We start from the raw sequence: 17,979 nt of genomic DNA, 5'->3' as shown, positions 1-17,979 counted from the left end.
ATGAACAAATTATCCTTCATGGAATGGATTCAACATCATTCAAGGATCATAAATTACTTCAATCTGTATGGGAGGAACTTTTAGCTAGAGAAGAGATATATTGGAGGCAGAAGTCTAGGGAACTTTGACTTAAGGAAGGAGACCAAAATACAATTTTTTTTTGATCGATCAGCATAGATTAAGCAAGCAAGCATTTGTCTTTTTTCAATTGTTCATAATTCCTCGAGCCATAAAATTTTGGATGAAGAAGATATCAAACAAGAAGCAATTGCTTTATTCTCTAGGTTCCTTTCGACTTCCCATCATGCTAGTGCTTAAAGTGTTGCAGCTAAAGATTAGTTGCTAGATTCTATTCCATCCATTCTCTATGGAAGAGTTGAATATGATTGGTTTTTCAATGGCCCCAGACAAAGCTCCAGACCCTGACGGGTTTACTGCTCTTTTTTTCCTAGAAGTTTGGGATTTCATATGCATGGATTTTCTTAAACCATAAGAAGAAGCCGATAGTCTGGAAAATTGCTTTCTCAGTTTAATATAACCCATATTTCTCTCATCCGAATGGTGTAGTCTCTAGTTTCTTTCTCAGATTTCAGACCTATTTCTTTATGGAACACTATTTATAAAATTTTCATGAAGGCTATGTATATGAGATTGTAGTATTTGATCCCAAATATCATATCATCAGAACAAGGAGGTTTTGTCCTAGGTAGAGAGACTATTGAGGGGGCTATTGTTGCTCATGAAGTGTTAGATTCAATTTCTAGTTTCAAAATTCCCACATTCATTATCAAATTGGATATGATGAAGGTATACGATAGAGTAAATTGGGATTTTCTAATGGATATTTTTTATAAGATGGGCTTTGATAGGAAATTGGGTAGATGGATTCATGCTTGTATTTTAGGTGCAATATTTTCAATGTTAATCAATGGTTCAACTGTAGGATTTTTCTCCTCCTCACAAGGATTCAGACAAGGAGATCCTTTGTCTCCACTGTTATTCATCATTTTGACAGAAGCATTAAGTAGTCCTATTAAGAAGGCTAATGATGATGGGTTTTGGAAAGGAATTAGTCTCGCTCCCACACGTATTGATGTTACACATTCTCTATTTGCAAATGACACTATTCTTTTTGGATCAGGAACTCTTTCTGAAGCTAAGTATAACAAGGGTACTTTGGATACCTATATGATTGCATCTAATCACAAAATAAATCCTCAGAAGTCCAAAATCTTCATTTTAAATGTCGATTCTCATGTACAAAACAATACTAGGCATATTTTGGGTTGGCAAAATGCTAAGTTACCCTCACAGTATTTAGGAATTCCTTTCTTTACTAGAATCTTTTGAGTTGCATATTGGGATAAAGTTATCCAGAAGATTCAAAATTGAATTGCATCTTGGAAAGGTAGGTGGCTTTCATTTTCAGGCATAATTCCAATGATTAAATCAGTCTTATCAGTTATCCCAAACTACTTCATGATAGTTTTAAAAGCTCCTTGAGCTATGATAACTATTTTAGAAAAGATAATTATATCCTTTCTTTGGAAGGGTAATTTGGATGGGAAAACAAATTTCCTTTGATTTCTTTGAAAGGATCAGGAACTCTTTACCCATCCATATTACCCTTTCCAAAAGCCATCATCATGAGCCTTCTTAATAGAACTACTTAATGCTTCTGCCAAAATGATGAATAATAGTGGAGACAAAGGATATCCTTGTCTGAATCCTTGTGAGGAGGAGAAAAATCCTAAAGTTGAACCATTGATTAACACTGAAAATTTTGCTCCTAAAATACAAGCATGAATCCATCTACCCAATTTCCTATCAAAGGCCATCTTATAAAAAATATCCATTAGAAAATCCCAATTTACTCTATCATATACCTTCATCATATCCAATTTGATAATGAATGTGGGAATTTTGAAAGTAGAAATTGAATCTAACAATTCATGAGCAACAATAGCCCCCTCAATAGTCTCTCTACCTAGGACAAAACCTTCTTGTTCTGATGATATGATATTTGGGATCAAATACTGCAATCTCATATACATAGCCTTCATGAAAATTTTATAAATAGTGTTACATAAAGAAATAGTTCTAAAATCTGAGAAAGAAACCAGAGACTACACCTTTGGAATGAGAGAAATATGGGTAGTATTAAACTGAGAAATCAATTTTCCAAACCGTCAGAAACCAGAGACTACACCTTTGGAATGAGAGAAATATGGGTAGTATTAAACTGAGAAATCAATTTTCCAAACCGTCAGCTTCTTCTAATGCTTTAAGAAAATCCATGCATATGAAATCCCATAACTCTAGGAAAAAAAAGCAATAAACCTGTCAGGGCCTGGAGCTTTGTCTGGGGCCATTGAAAAACCAATCATATTCAACTCTTCCATAGAGAATGGATGAAATAGAATCCAGCAACTAATGTTTAGCTACAACACTTTAAGTAGTTGCATGATGGGAAGTCGAAAGGAACCTAGAGAATAAAGCAATTGCTTCTTGTTTGATATCTTCTTCACCCAAAATTTTATGGCCTGAGGAATTATGATCAATTGGAAAAAAACAAATGCTTTCTTGCTTAATCTATGCTGATCGATCAAAAAAAAAATGTATTTTGGTCTCCTTCCTCAAGCCAAAGTTCCCTAGACTTCTACCTCCAATATATCTCCTCTCTAGCTCAAAGTTCCTCCCATACAGATTGAAGTAATTTATGATCCTTGAATGATGTTGAATCCATTCCATGAAGGATAATTTGTTCACTAATAGCATGCAATTGTTTAGAGACAATTTCTTTTAGATAAAAAATGCTTTTGAACATATTATTATTCCATTGTTTAATCTGAATCTTTATATATTTCATTTTTTGATGGAGCCTATATTGAAAATCCTTGAACTCTAGGAGCTTGCTGCCACCATGTTTGCAAGAGAGGAAGGAAATCTTCATGCCTAAACCACATTGTTCAAAATTTGAATTAATCCACTAAATATTGCAAGTTGACTGAAGAGGATTTCCATAAGGCCAAAAGTCCTCCTAAAGCTCCATTAGTAGTTGTATGAAAGGTTTCCCATTTTAGCCATTTTGAAAAAATGACGTTGTAATTATTTGTTGACAACTTTGTTTCTTGAAGAAATACAATATTTGCCCCACATGTAGGCTCTTTTATCAAGGGCATTTAGACCCCTAATATTCCAAGACGCTATTTTCATAAATAATTCAAAGAGCTACTAGCTCCCCTCAATCTTTTCTTGATACTATCATTCAATGTTAATTGCCTACCAAAAGGGGTTTCCTGGATAGCAAGGGAAGAAGAAAAATTGAAATTTCCTTCATCTTCAACAAGAACCTGAGAATTAGCAGAGGATGGAGTGACCAAAGTGACAAAGAGGATGCCAAATTCAAAACAGATAATACCTTTGACTGAGAATCTGAAATTCCACGGGTGTCTTTAGATACAAGATGACAAATAAAAAACATCTTGATCCAACATTGTTGAATTAGTTGCCTCATAATCATAATTGTTCAGTGGCATAGCTGAACTGCTATAATCTCCTTGCCTTTATCTTGTATGATAGTTGTCTGATGGTTAAAACACTTCTGGCTTCCGGAACTAGAAGGAGATTGTTTATAATGAATTTCTCGATGGCCAATATTGTGGCAAGAAGGAGAAACATTCCATGGAGTCTCAAAAAAAAAAAAATTTGAGCCCATGGACCAAAAGAATATTTGAGAACAATTTTTTTTGAGAGCAGCTTATCCATACTCATCAACACAAACCCTAACCGAACCCAATACGATTTCTACGGGGCATGAAATTTGGTAACCAAGATTGCATAGACAAACGAGAACATTTAAAAAACCAAAATTTATTTCCAAATATATCAACTTTGGCTTGGCTGGAAGAAAAGAAAACAATAAAGAACCCTAACCCTTTGTCAATGTAAAATACCTGGTCCGCTCCATGCTAGTACTCAAAGATCCACGCTTTCAGTTCTGATATAGTAGAAGTAAAATGCCAAAACTTGCAAATGAGAGCCGTATTTGGAATATCTTGGACTTGAGGGGTTAAAATGCCATCAAACGGGATGCTGTCCAGATCGCCTCGTTCTCTTATCTGTTTTGGGAGAAATCTTTCTCTGTTTTTGAATCTTCTCCAAGGAAAATTAATTGAATTTTCAGCCAAAATAAAATTAAACACTATCACTAAACCACATTGAAGCCAAATTAAAGTCAAACCAATGTGAACCCCAACCCTAACCCTAAACCTAAATTTAGTCTTAGCTAATTCCTAACTATAGCACTAAAGCTAATTGAATTATAATTCTAAATCTAAATTAAATTGAACCCCTATCTTAAATAAACACTAAAACATATTGAATTGTAACCTTAAATGAAATTGTACCCACTAACTCTAAACCAAACTACACTATAACACAAACTTAATAATAATTTGAACTCTAAAGCTAGCAGTATACCACAATAAACTCTAATCTTAATTCATATTGAACGCTAACACTAAACCAAATTAAATACCAACTATAAACGAATTGAATCATAAACCAAACCAAACCCTAACACTAAACCAATGTGAACCCTAATGGTAAACCAAACCAAATCCAAATCATAAACCAAATAGAACCTTAAATTAAATTGTATGTTAAATGAAACCATAACAAAAAAATTGAACCATAAATCTAACGCTGCACCAAATTGAACCCTAACCCTTAACCTAATAATTTATCTTTATCTTTGATAGTTTGACTCTAATGATTTATCTTAAAGTTTCACAATTTCACTCTAAACCAAATTATACCATAATATTAACACCATTACCAAATCAAACCCTAAGCTTAACAATAACCCTAAACGGGATTGAAAGTAAACCCAGTTCAATTGTAACCATTACTGAATTCTATTTAAACTATTTTAATACCAACCCTAACTCTAATCTTATACCTAATAAAAACCATGCCACTAAAAATATTATTAAATTATAAACCAAAACATAATTACATCCTAACCTTGAGACTAAATGGAATTGAATATTTCATATTGAGGCGTACACATAAACCTAATTAAACATTTAAAGGGTTCAACCTTGATCCTAAACCTAATTGAACTCCATGATCAAACTATAATGTTTCTTTATTTAATTTATCTTTTTAACATATTCAAATTCCAAAATCTACTAGCTTATATATCTCAAGTTTAACTTTAAAATCTTTATTTAATGACTATCACTATGTGGAGTATCAAGATTATAAATTCTGAAGTTAGATGAAATTAAGTGTACCTATCATGATAAGAACTCTAGAGATTCAACTCCATTAGGCTATGAGAAAAATAAGTGATCAATCCTACAATTATAGAGCTTAGTCATAGATTTAACTAAATTTCTAATTAGTTACAAAGGGCCAATTTACAACTCATGTTTGTGCCATTACTTTAGCATGTCTTGTCCTCATCACCTATCTAGGTCTATTTTGTGGCTAGTTTGTAGCTTTGAGGCCGTGAACACTCATTGGTGGGTACCAGGGTGAGGTAGCCCTTCCCCCTAAGCCTTATATTGATCATGTATATAGAAGGACCATGACACCTAACACCTTGGTCTGGGCACCACGGTCCCTCTCAATAAGGCAAAAATTTAAAATTGGTTAAGTGTTGTATTTTCCTGGTAAGAGTTGATTAACGTGGCTTCGCATGACCATTTGAGATAGGCCTAATCAGTAATTTAACTAGAAGCCTCTATATAAAGACATTTTATCAAACTAATTTCATCCAAGTAATCTATCCAATGTATGTAATTAATTCTTATCACTTGTGCATCCATGAAGCATTTGTTATCAGGCATTTTCAGACATCTTCAAGTCTCCATATTCATCATTCAACTATTGTGGATCAAAATCACATCATTCCTATGCAAGAATGTGTGTTTGATTAGGGCCATTTCATACAACATATGCGATTACATTCAAAGATTGAAAAATACTCATCAACTATTCCATATCTCAGGTGTATCTTTCCAATATTTATTTTAGTATTTGTATTATTTCATTCAAGGTTAATTCCTAAATTGGAGTTTAACTTAGGAAATCACCTATTCACAACAATTTCCTCCTTATTTTTGTGTGCAGGAAAAAAGTATATAGTTGAATTTGCGAGGATCAATAGGATTTTAGGAGACGAGCAAGTTAACCATTTGATTGTGAGAAATTTAGTCGACCAGGGTGACTAGCAGTACGGTTCCAAAAAATCAAGCCAAACATCTAGGAATAAATCCAAATTATCTTCTTTTTCTCAAATATAGATTGATGTCTCTGTACGGTGATTGTATCGAATTTGTTTATGCCCAATCTCTTCAATATTCACCCATTTACCCTAATTTCAATATTTTCACAATTCAACCTAGAAAGAGGCAATAAAACTCTAACCCATAGGTGGAACCTAATCAGAATTTTAGAGATTTTCTCTTAGATAGGTTAAGCATAGATCTATTAGGTCCCTACCAATTTCATTGTGATCACCTTTTAAAAAACATTAAGGGTTTTTCTACCATGATTCATGATACCCTAATTTTCACCATTACATTTTAGTGAAATTGAATCCCTACACCATTACCTTTTTTGTTCTCAAATATGAATTGTATGCAACTTAATTTTCAATTTGACCCCCATAGATTTGATTATGCATAATTTCATTACACACATCGAGTGAACATTTCTTTGGTTATAAATAAAGTTGTAATCTTTCTTTTCTAAATCAATTTCAAGTTTAATTTGAGATCTTTATAATGTTTCCTTTTATGCATATGATTATAGCTCATGTTTTTCTTTAATGCATAGTTATGATTTTCCCTCCTCTAAGGATTCTCCTATTCTTAAGGACACTTTAGTGCACGATGAGATTATTAAGACTTGTTTTAAAACTCTCTCTCTTTAGGGTGATGCTTTGATGAATGATGTTGAGCTTTTTCCTAAAAAATCGTCCTCTCATAAGGAGATCCTAAACGAAGAGGATGATATCATAAACACCTTCCTTAATGTCACTGTATCCTCCATTCATGGTATTACTCCTAAAGGTGAAACATTGATAAATTTTTTTACTCGTCCTAAAATTCCTATTATTTATGATGACAGAGTCAATACTCATAGCAATGATCTCTCTAATGGAGAGAAAGAATTGAAGAGCAATATAACACAATCCTCTTCTAATAAAAATAATTTAGCATAAGGGGGCAAGATCAAAATGTTGATTCATCAGTCCCTTTAGACTTTTCTCATTCTCCTAGTCATTACAATATTATAGAGAAGGGGATGATCTATTTCCTCACATAACATTAAGAAAATATGAAGCCTTACATGATTAAGACCTTCCTTCCCAACATCCTTCATTTTGGGTCAAAAGTGTGTCATCCTATATCAAGAATCCCTTTTTCTTAGAAATAGGTGGAAGCTAGGCATTCTTGTTCTCTTTCCTCTCTTTTGGTAGAAGATGTTATATTTATTCAAGAAACTCCTCTTTAAGATAGATGTCTTTTGAGAAAATATCTCTTCTCCTCCAAGGATCCTCTTTACACTTGTTGTAAGATATCTACTTTTCAACTATTTTATCTTTCCTATAAGAGTATAGCCTCTTTAGCTTGGATTAATGAACATTGTTTCCTAGTGGATATCTCCTTGATGTTTAAGGTATGTATGCTTGTTTCTATCTTCCTAAAGCCATTAACATAGGTCTACATTGACATCTTAAAGAGGGGCATACATATCGCCCTCTTTATACTATCTTGTACTATATTTTTGCATGTCTTAAACGGGGTGTTCATTCTTGAAACCAAATAATTTGAAGATGATTTAAACTAGTGATTTGTAGCATCTTATTAGAAAATTCTAATTTTCTTTCAACCAATTTGTATTCATCTTTCCATCTCCTTCGAAAAGTAGTTTTTAAGAGAGTACAACATTTTTAAGAGTGATGTGCATCCCAAAATGCGCAACTTTATTTCTATAAATTATAAAAACTCAATCCTTTCGAATTTAGGTTTGTAACATCAATACCTAGGGCATGTAATTGGTTCATGAACCAAAATATTATTAATATAAATGTGATGTACGATGATGAAATTCATATTATGTGTGACAATACAATCACAATTAATATTTCTCAGACTCGAAGAATGCATATAAGGACTAAACACATTTCTATCTGGTATCATTTCTTAAGAGAAAATGTTACAGAGAAGGAAGCTAGGTTAGAATGTGTTCCTACAAAGGATCAGCTTGTAGACATATTTACCAAGGAAATGTTGAAGGATACTTGAGTATCTCTACCAAAAATTAGGGTCTATTGCATCTCCTTCTTCAAACTAGATACATAGAAGTGGTGCATCTTTCCAAGGGGAAAATAAAAGGGTACCTTTTGGCTCCTAGATTTATGTGGTTGCTTCTCTCAAGGGAGGTGTGAAGGTTTTAGTTTCTTTCCTATGAAAATTGGCTGTAGAAGAGAGACATCTCTATCAAAGGGAGTGTTGCAGTTATCAAAGTTGTACTGAGAAGGGAGAGAGAATTTTATAGTTGGGGAGATAGTTATTGTTTGCAGTATTGTGTCCTTTCCCTTAACTTCAAAGAGGAAGAGAGAAACAATGAGGAGGAGAGAGATATAGTTTGATAGAGTCTGCCAATCCCGCCACAAACTTAAAGCTTTATAAATAAAAGACATATTTTTGCTTGAACCGATAAATTAATATATTAAAATATTATATCTTAATATATTAATAAACAATAGATTATTTATGTCCAAATTTAGTTAGTGAATTTACTTATTAAAATTGGATATTCGATTTTTGTTGTAAAAATTTCAAATTTTGGCTCGGGAATGCTTTGGGATTTGGCTTGGAAGTGACAAACCTATAAAGTCAACTGAAAACACATGTTTTTCAGTATTCCTTGATTTTCCATACTTTACACTGATGGTTGGCGACTTTTTTTGTAGCCAAAATTTATAAACCAAAAAGGGGTTTTTAAGGACATTATCATCTTTCCAAAAATATAAGGCTTGTGTTATTTTGACTTTAATAAATAATTATTATTTATTTTCTAATTGAATTCTGACAATAGTCCTAATTGATAGACTGATTGAAAAACACTCATAACTTTCAAATGGTATAACATTTTTTGAATCTGAAACATGCATCACATCCTATGCTTCATCTAGTATAGGGAAAAAAAATTTAAAAATTCAATTTCATAAGGTTTTGACCAAGTTAAGGTCGTCAGACATAGGAGTTTTTGAATTTCTGAAAATTTGTAGTAAAAAATTCACATATATTTATTTACTTTATAAAAAATTATAAAAAAATATGTGTCACATCTAGACATGATTCTAATACTTATATTATAAATATTATGATTTGATTATGATTGAGGTGGTCAGACATACGTCTACTTCTTATCGTTTTCCTGAAATTTTAGTACCACAGCATTGAAATTTCAAATTTTCATCAAATAGGATTTTTTTTTTTCAAAAAACAACTAGTAGCTTAGAAAATAAATTCAATTTTCTATAGATTCTCTTCTTACATCTTTTAAAAATAATGTTCACAACTTATTTTAAATTTTCATGTCAAGTTGCATAACTTTGATTTTCTGAAATTGCATTGCCACTTAAGGGCCTGTTTTGACACACCATGATCTTGCACACACCCTTAAGTAAAAGGAAAAATCTACATATTATATATTAAAATGGAAACAAAATTACAAAATGTCAGAATTACAGTGCAGGCAAACTTCAAGTATCTTACAAGAGATTGCAATCGTACTTAAAGAAATATTATTACAAAAGACCTAATGTATAGACTAACTGATGATATCAAAACATAATACTAACCAATCACATAGGACATTTAGTACATATAAAAAATATATGCAAGGAACATTAACATGGTATGTAGCCATAAAGTCAATAGCTAGTATCATTTTCAACAGAGGAAGTTGAGGTAAAAACTAAAAAGTATCAATCTCCTTGAGCCAGTCTCTCTTGAAGAAGAAGCCTCTCCACGAATCTCGTCCAACTTCTATTTCTTTGGAGATTTTGGAGGTGCACTTCCCTCATCAGTATTGTGAATGACATGGCAAATAGGATGACTGAGAAGGAAAGATATTGCATAATATTTGTCTTTGAGCACCTTAGCCCTGTGAGCATCTAGTTCATGGCAGATAGTTTGCAGCGCACTATAGAGTAGCCAAGGGTCGTCTTTTCATAGAGAAATAATGAATTCTTCAAAAATTTCTCCTGACTTGGTATGTTTGAGATCCCATCTAGGGAAACCACCTAAAATGTAACCATAGCCAAAACCCAAGTTATATTTTTGACCACATTTGAGCAGCTCACCCTGTTTGTGAAACCCTAGCTGAACCGAATCTTCCAAAATGATTTTGAGAAAATCATTTGATCATAAGCCATCTATGTAGCTTGATAAAAAGACTAAAAGCAATTGTGAAGATAAAAGAAGTTTAGGAGCCCGTGGAGATAAGATGCCTGTCTAGATTATATGTTTAATTTATTGTAGTGTACTAGTGCAAGAAACCTTAAAGACCCTCATAATCTCTCAATCATCAAAAGGTTTGGAAAAAATAAACTCTCCTCTTCTTAGCTTAACAGGAGCCCAAATTTTTTTATGATAATACTCCTTAATCTGAGAAGAAATCCACAAATCAAACATATTTGAAATCAACAATTATAAATAGATCAGAAAACCAAACCCTAACACTAAACCAATGTGAACCCTAATAGTAAACCAAACCAAATCCAAATCATAAGCCAAATAGAACCTTAAATTAAATTGAATGTTAAACCAAACCATAACAAAAAATTTGAACCATAAATCTAACACTACACCAAACTGAACCCTAACCCTTAACCTAATAATTTATCTTTATCTTTGACAGTTTGACTCTAATGATTTATCTTAAAGTTTCACAATTTCACTCTAAACCAAATTGTACCATAATATTAACAACATTACCAAATTATACCCTAAGCTTAATAATAACTCTAAACATGATTGAAAGTAAACCCAATTCAATTGTAACCATTACTGTATTCTATTTAAACTATTTTAATACCAACCCTAACTCTAATCTTATACCTAATAAAAAACATACCACTAAAAATATTATTAAATTATAAACCAAAACATAATTACATCCTAACCTTAAGACTAAATCGAATTTAATATTTCATATTGAGGCATACAGCTAAACCTAATTGAACACCATAATCAAACTATAATGTTTCTTTATTTAATTTATCTTTTTAATATATTCAAATTCCAAAATCGATTGGTGCATCTCAATGCCCAACTCCATGCCCCCCAACGAGTTTGGAGAAGGCCATAATATCAAATCAAAACTGGGTGTACGGGTAGCTAAATCGTAATCTTGAAGTCCTGACTTTGCCATCTCAAACGCAACCATAGCGAATGAAATAAATTCTATAGCTCTTCTATTCTATGCATAGTTAGGCCGCACAAATAAAACCTGCTCTTTCCTAAGATTCCTTCAACTCAGCAGTTTCATGTTTATTCATTTAGTAGATTGTTGTCTCGTCTATGAATAGTGAGTAAAGTTGTATCCACTTATTCAATTTTTTTTATATTCGCTATCTTGGAATCTAGAGGTGTCCTCGCCGAAGCGAGACTAATCCCCCAGTGTGTACCACCTACTCACAAGGTAGCAACACACAGAGCTAACACAGTTGGGGACTCGAACTCAAGACCATGGGGAGCATACCCACGCCTTAAGTTGTGATCCACGACCGGGCAAGATATATTCAATTTCAAAATATATCTTGTGTGAATAGTGAATAGTGTATATTTTCACTCCCATATTCTAAGTGTAGCATTAAATATGAACCGAGATTTTTGTTTGAAACACTCTATAATTATACCACTTCTTATGGTCAATATGATACAACAACATGGACTCTTTTCCTCATTGCATTGGCGGTATGATGCTAACAAAATCACCCTAATCATGGGGAAACAAAATAAAATGGGTGTGTGTGGTAGAACAAATTAAACACATCTCATCTTTTAAGGTGGGTACCCTAACAAGGTTACATGAAATTAAGTGTAGCTATCATGATAAGAACTCTAGAGATTCACCTGCATTAGGCTATGAGAAAAATAAGTGATCAATCGTGCAAGAATAGAGCTTACTCATAGATTTAACTAAATTTCTAATTAGTTACAAATGGCCAATTTACAACTCATGTTTGTGCCCTTACTTTATCATGTCTTGTCCTCATCGCCTGTCTAGGTCTATTTTGTGCCTATTCTCTAGCTTCAAGTCCATGAACAACCATTGGTGGGTACTATGGTGAGGTACCCCTCCCCCCTAAGTCTTATCTTGATCATGTATGTCAAAGGACCATGGCACCTAGCACCTTGGTCTAGGCACCATGGTCCTTCTCAATAAAGTGCAAATTTAAAATTGGGGCAAGTGTTGTATTTCCCCGATGGGAGTTGATTCTCGTCGCTTCGCATGACCATTGGAGATAGGCCTAATCAGTAATTTAACTAGATGCTTCTATATAAAGACAATTTATCAAACTAATTTCATCAAAGTAATCTATCCAATCTATTTAATCAATTCTTATCACTTGTGCATCCATGAAGGATTTGTTATCAAGCATTTTCAGAGATCTTCAAGTCTCCATATTCATCATTCAACAATTGTGGATCAAAATCACATCATTACTATGCAAGAATGTGTGTGTGATCAAGGTTTTGTCATGCTCATGCCATTTCATACAACATATGTGATTACATTCAAAGATTGAAAAATACTCATCAACTATTGCATATCTCACATGTATCTTTCCAATATTTATTTTAGTATTTGTATTATTTCATTCAAGGTTAATTCCTAAATTGGGGTTTGACTTAGCAAAACACCTATTCACAACAACTTCCTCCTTATTTTTGCATCTAGGAAACAAGTATAGATCTGAATTCACGAGGATCGATAGGATTTTAGGAGACGAGCAAGTTAACCATTTGATGGTGAAAAATTTAGTGGACCGGGGTGACTAGAAGTACGATTCCAAAAAATAAAGCCAAACATCTAGGAATAAATCCAAATCATCTTCTTTTTCTCAAATCCAAGTTGATGTCTCTGTACGGTGATTGTATATCATTGTTTATGCCCAATCTCTTCAATATTCACCCATTTACCCTAATTTCAACATTTTCACATTTCAACCTAGAAAGAGGCAACAAAACTCTAACCCATAGGTGAACCTAATCAAAATTTTAGAGATTTTCTCTTAGATAGGTTAAGCATAGATCTATTAGGTCCCTTCCTATTTCATTGTGATCATCTTTTCAAGAAACATTAAGGGTTTTTCTACCTTGATTCGTGAAACCCTAATTTTCACCATTACATTTTGGTGAACTTGACTCCCTACACCATTATTTTTTGTTCTCAAATATCAATTGTATGCACCTTAATTTTCAGTTTGACACCCATAGATTAGAGTTTTAATCAAAAATACATAAATTTGGAGGTTAAATTCATCAAACCCATAATTTATTTTGCTAAATTTGATTTGTGGGTGGCATAATTTTTTGCCTGTGTTTCTAGATTTGATTTTGCATAATTTCATTACACACATTGAGTGAACATTTATTTTGTTATAAATGAAGCTATTATCTTTCTTTTCTAAATCAATTTCAAGTTTAATTCAAGATCTCTATAATGTTTCCTTTTATGCATACGATTATAGCTCACGGTTTTCTTTAATGCATAGTTATGATTTTCCCTCCTTTAAGGATTTTCCTATTCATAAGGACACTTTAGTGCATGATGAGATTATTAACACTTCTTTTAAAACTCTTTCTTGAGGGTGATGTTTTGATTCATGATGTTGAGCTTTTTCCTAAAAAGTTCTCCTCTTATAAGGAGATCCTAAACGAAGAGGATGATATCATAAACACCTTCCTTAATGTTACCTTACCCTCCATTCATGGTATTACTCCTAAAGGAGAACATTAATGAGTTTTTGTACTCATCCTAAAATTCCTATAATTTATGATGAAAGAGTCAATACTCGTATCAATGATCTCTCTAATGGAGAGAAAGCATTGAAGAGAAATATTACACAATCCTCTTCTAATAAAAATACTTTAGCATAAGGGGGCAAGATCAAAATTTTGATTCATCACTCCCTTTAGACATTTCTCATTCTCCTAGTGATTACAATATTTATAGAGAAGGTGATGATCTATTTTCTCACACAACATTAAGAAAATATGAAATCTTAGATGATTAGGACCTTCCTTCCCAAGAAATCCTTCATTTTGGGTCAAAAGTGTGTCATCCTTTATTAAGAATCCCTTTTCCTTAGAAATAGGTGTAAGCTAGGCATTTTTGTTCTCTTTCCTCTCTTTTGGTAGAAGATGTTATATTCATTCAAGAAATTCCTCTTCAAGATAGATGTCTTTTGAGAAAAGATCTCTTCTCCTCCAAGGATCCTCTTTACATTTGTTGTAAGATATATGCTTTTCAACTATCTTATCCTTGCTTGTAAGAGTATAGTCTCTTTAGCTTGGATTAATAAACATTGTTTCCTAAAGGATATCTCTTTGATGTTGAAGGTAAGTATCCTTGTTTCTGTCTTCCTTAAGCCATCAAGATAGCTCTACATTGATATCTTAAAGAGGGGCATACATATCGCCCTCTTTGTACTATATTGTACTATATTTTTGCAAGTCTTAAACGGGGTGTTCATTCTCGAAACCAAAGAATTTGAATACAATGTAAACTAGTGATTTGTAGCATCTTATTTGAAAATTCTAATTTCTTTTTTCTAATTTTCTTTGAATCAATTTGTATTCATCTTTTCATCTTCTTGGAAAAGTAGTTTTTAATAGCAAACAACATTTTTTAAGAGTAACGTGCATCCCGAAATGCGTAACTTTATTTCTATAATTTATAAAAACTCAATCCTTTCAAATTGAGGTTTGTAACATCAATACCTAGGACATGTATTTGGTTGATGAACCAAAATATTATTAATATAAATGTGATGTATGATGAGAAAAATTCATATCATGTGTGACAATAGAAGAACAATTAATATTTCAAAGACTCGAAGAATGCATATAAGGACTAAACACATTTGTATCTGGTGTCATTTCTTAAGAAAAAATGTTACAGAGAAGGAAGCTAGGTTAGAATGTGTGCCTACAAAGGATCAACTTATAGACATATTTACCAAGGAAATGGTGAAGGATACTTGAGTATCTCTACCAAAAATTAGGGGTTATTGCATCTCCTTCTTCAAACTAGATGCATAGAAGTGGTGCATCTTTCCAAAGGGCGAATAAAAGGGTACCTTTTGGCTCCTAGATTTATGTGGTGGCTTCTCTCAAGGGAGGTGTGAAGGTTTTAGTTTCTTTCCTATGAAAAATTAGTTGTAGAAGAGAGATATCTCTATCAAAGGGAGTGTTGCAGTTATCAAAGTTATACTGAGAAGGGAGAGAGAATTTTATAGTTGGGCAGATAGTTATTGTTTGTAATATTGTGCCCTTTCCCTTAACTTCAAAGAGGGAGAGAGAAATAGTAAGGAGGAGAGAGATATAGTTTGATAGAGTCTGCTATTGGTTGGTGGTACAAGTGTTTTCATCAATGACAAAGGGGAAGATTATTGGAAACTTGAGTTGTGTTGTCATTGATGTCAAACTTGTTTTTTTATCGTCATTCATGCCAACCCATCTAGAATTGTCATTAATGTCACTATGTGCAAATGAAGAGGAAGTTGTAGTTGTTTAGTGTGTGAATGTAATAGATATTCTGGTAATGAGTGTTAAGGTGTTGTTATGTTGTCTAGTGGTGGTATTGAGTAAGTATGAGGCATTTTGGGGAGTCTATAGAAGTGGAAGTTACAATATGTAGAAAAGAGTATTTAATGTCTTTATGAAAGAATGCCGGTAATGTTTATAGTTCATTATGATGTTGGCTTTCTATTTTGGACGTAATATCTATGTTAAATGGATGTTGTACTATCATGATTGAATGCTCCGAGTTGCTTACATGATGATGTTGGTTATGGTGGTTTGCTTATAGTGAGGCTATCTATCGAGATTATTGTGCATTGCTCCACTATGTTGGTTCAAGTGTTGGAGCTTGGAATTTTCATATGATTTCTAGTGTTCTATTTCAAATTTTTAATGTTGGTTTGATCAAAAAATGATTATGTTTCTTTACTTTTGGCATTGTCAATCGTATTCGTCTCTAGCTAACTTAGTTAATTTATATTATTTGGGTCATACTCTTGTATTCTAGATATATGTTGGAATGTTTATATGGTTCTTACCTTGGCATGTGTACATCTTTATTATGTAATTTGCATAAGGTTATGTTTTTGGGCTGACTACTTAAAGTTCTTCATTGATTTTTTACACATTATGTTTGATGTCAATTTTAAAAGTTGTTCTAGAATGTGTGGTTCATGGGAATTGACTTAGGTTGATGTGTTGTGATTTATTTGTGTCCTCTTTATCTCCTTGTGTGGACTATATTGTTTGATTCTAGATTGGGTGGTGACTTTAAATGCAACTTTAAATAATTCATGTATATTTTGTTAATGGCTGACCTAGTTGAGGCTTTTAATGCATAACCTTGTATAAATTGAAGTACAAATGTGTGAATTAGAGTTAACCTTGTATAGATGTTGGGAATGGATTAATTTCAAAGTTTTTTTTTTTTTTTGTAAAGGACATACATTTACATTTGTATGATATGATGCTTTATGGTATCCTCTTGAAAATAATAAGTAGGTTGGCCCTTCAAAATGACATATTATAATATCATATTTGGAGAATATTTTACAATTATATTTCTCCACTATGAAGTTTCCTTTATTACAATCTTATCTTAATCATTTTTACAAAAGGATATACATTTAAGTAATTCTATTCTATATGATTTCCCTTTTATTAAACAAGTGCCACATAGTGGCGAGTACTTGCCTTAATAATTTTTAGTTTAATAATAATATTTGATATAATTATTAGAAATATTTATTTATTGTAACTAATATTAGCCAATCATTTACAAGTAAAATAATTTTTGTAAATTATAAAGTTGAAAAAACATGCATCTATATTATAGAAAAAAGTTGAAAAATATAGAACAAAAGAAAATATTTTGTTTTCATTGGTCTAAATAATTTTATTTAATAACCATTTAAACATGACAAATGAATAAGATTTTGATTATTATTAATAATTTATATTATTAAAATAATATATTGTTTTTATAAGATTTAATGTTTTGGGGGTTTTTTGATTAAATTAATATGGATATTTATCTATTTTGCCAAAAAAATATTATTGAAATTTAGTTTATTTTGATTATAAATTAAAGAACATTTTAAATATAATACATATTTTAAAAATATATATATATATATATCTTGTTTATAGGTTAACTTAAAAGAACAAATAAAATAAGGTAAATAATTTTAAAACTCGTGGTGATTCTAAAAAACCTAAGATTATGCATTGTTCCAATAAACCCACCTATAAGAGGCAAAACTTTTCATTGGTCTAAATAATTTTTTTTACTAACCATATAAGCACAACAAATGAATTTTCATTACAATAGTATTGCCTAATGGCAAGTACTAATAACATGCTCAACATTTTGATAAAAAATATAACATAGTATATACCTATGTATGTATGGTTAAGTTATATTTTTTTGTATCCAAATATTGACGATGTAATTTAACAAAAAGTAATAAATTCACATGCTTATATAATGAGGCTCCTTGCTATAAGTAATTATTGAGAACTTTATGTCCTACAGTCAAGACTATTCCTTTCTTCTTCTCCCTGGTTCTTCATATTCAAAGAGTTAAACATTTATATATAAGAATGAGTCCAAATTACTCTATGTAATATAGCAGAA

Source organism: Cryptomeria japonica, chromosome 9, assembly GCF_030272615.1.
Source record: "Cryptomeria japonica chromosome 9, Sugi_1.0, whole genome shotgun sequence".
In the NCBI taxonomy this organism is placed as follows: domain Eukaryota; kingdom Viridiplantae; phylum Streptophyta; class Pinopsida; order Cupressales; family Cupressaceae; genus Cryptomeria; species Cryptomeria japonica.
This window is presented reverse-complemented; position numbering follows the sequence as displayed.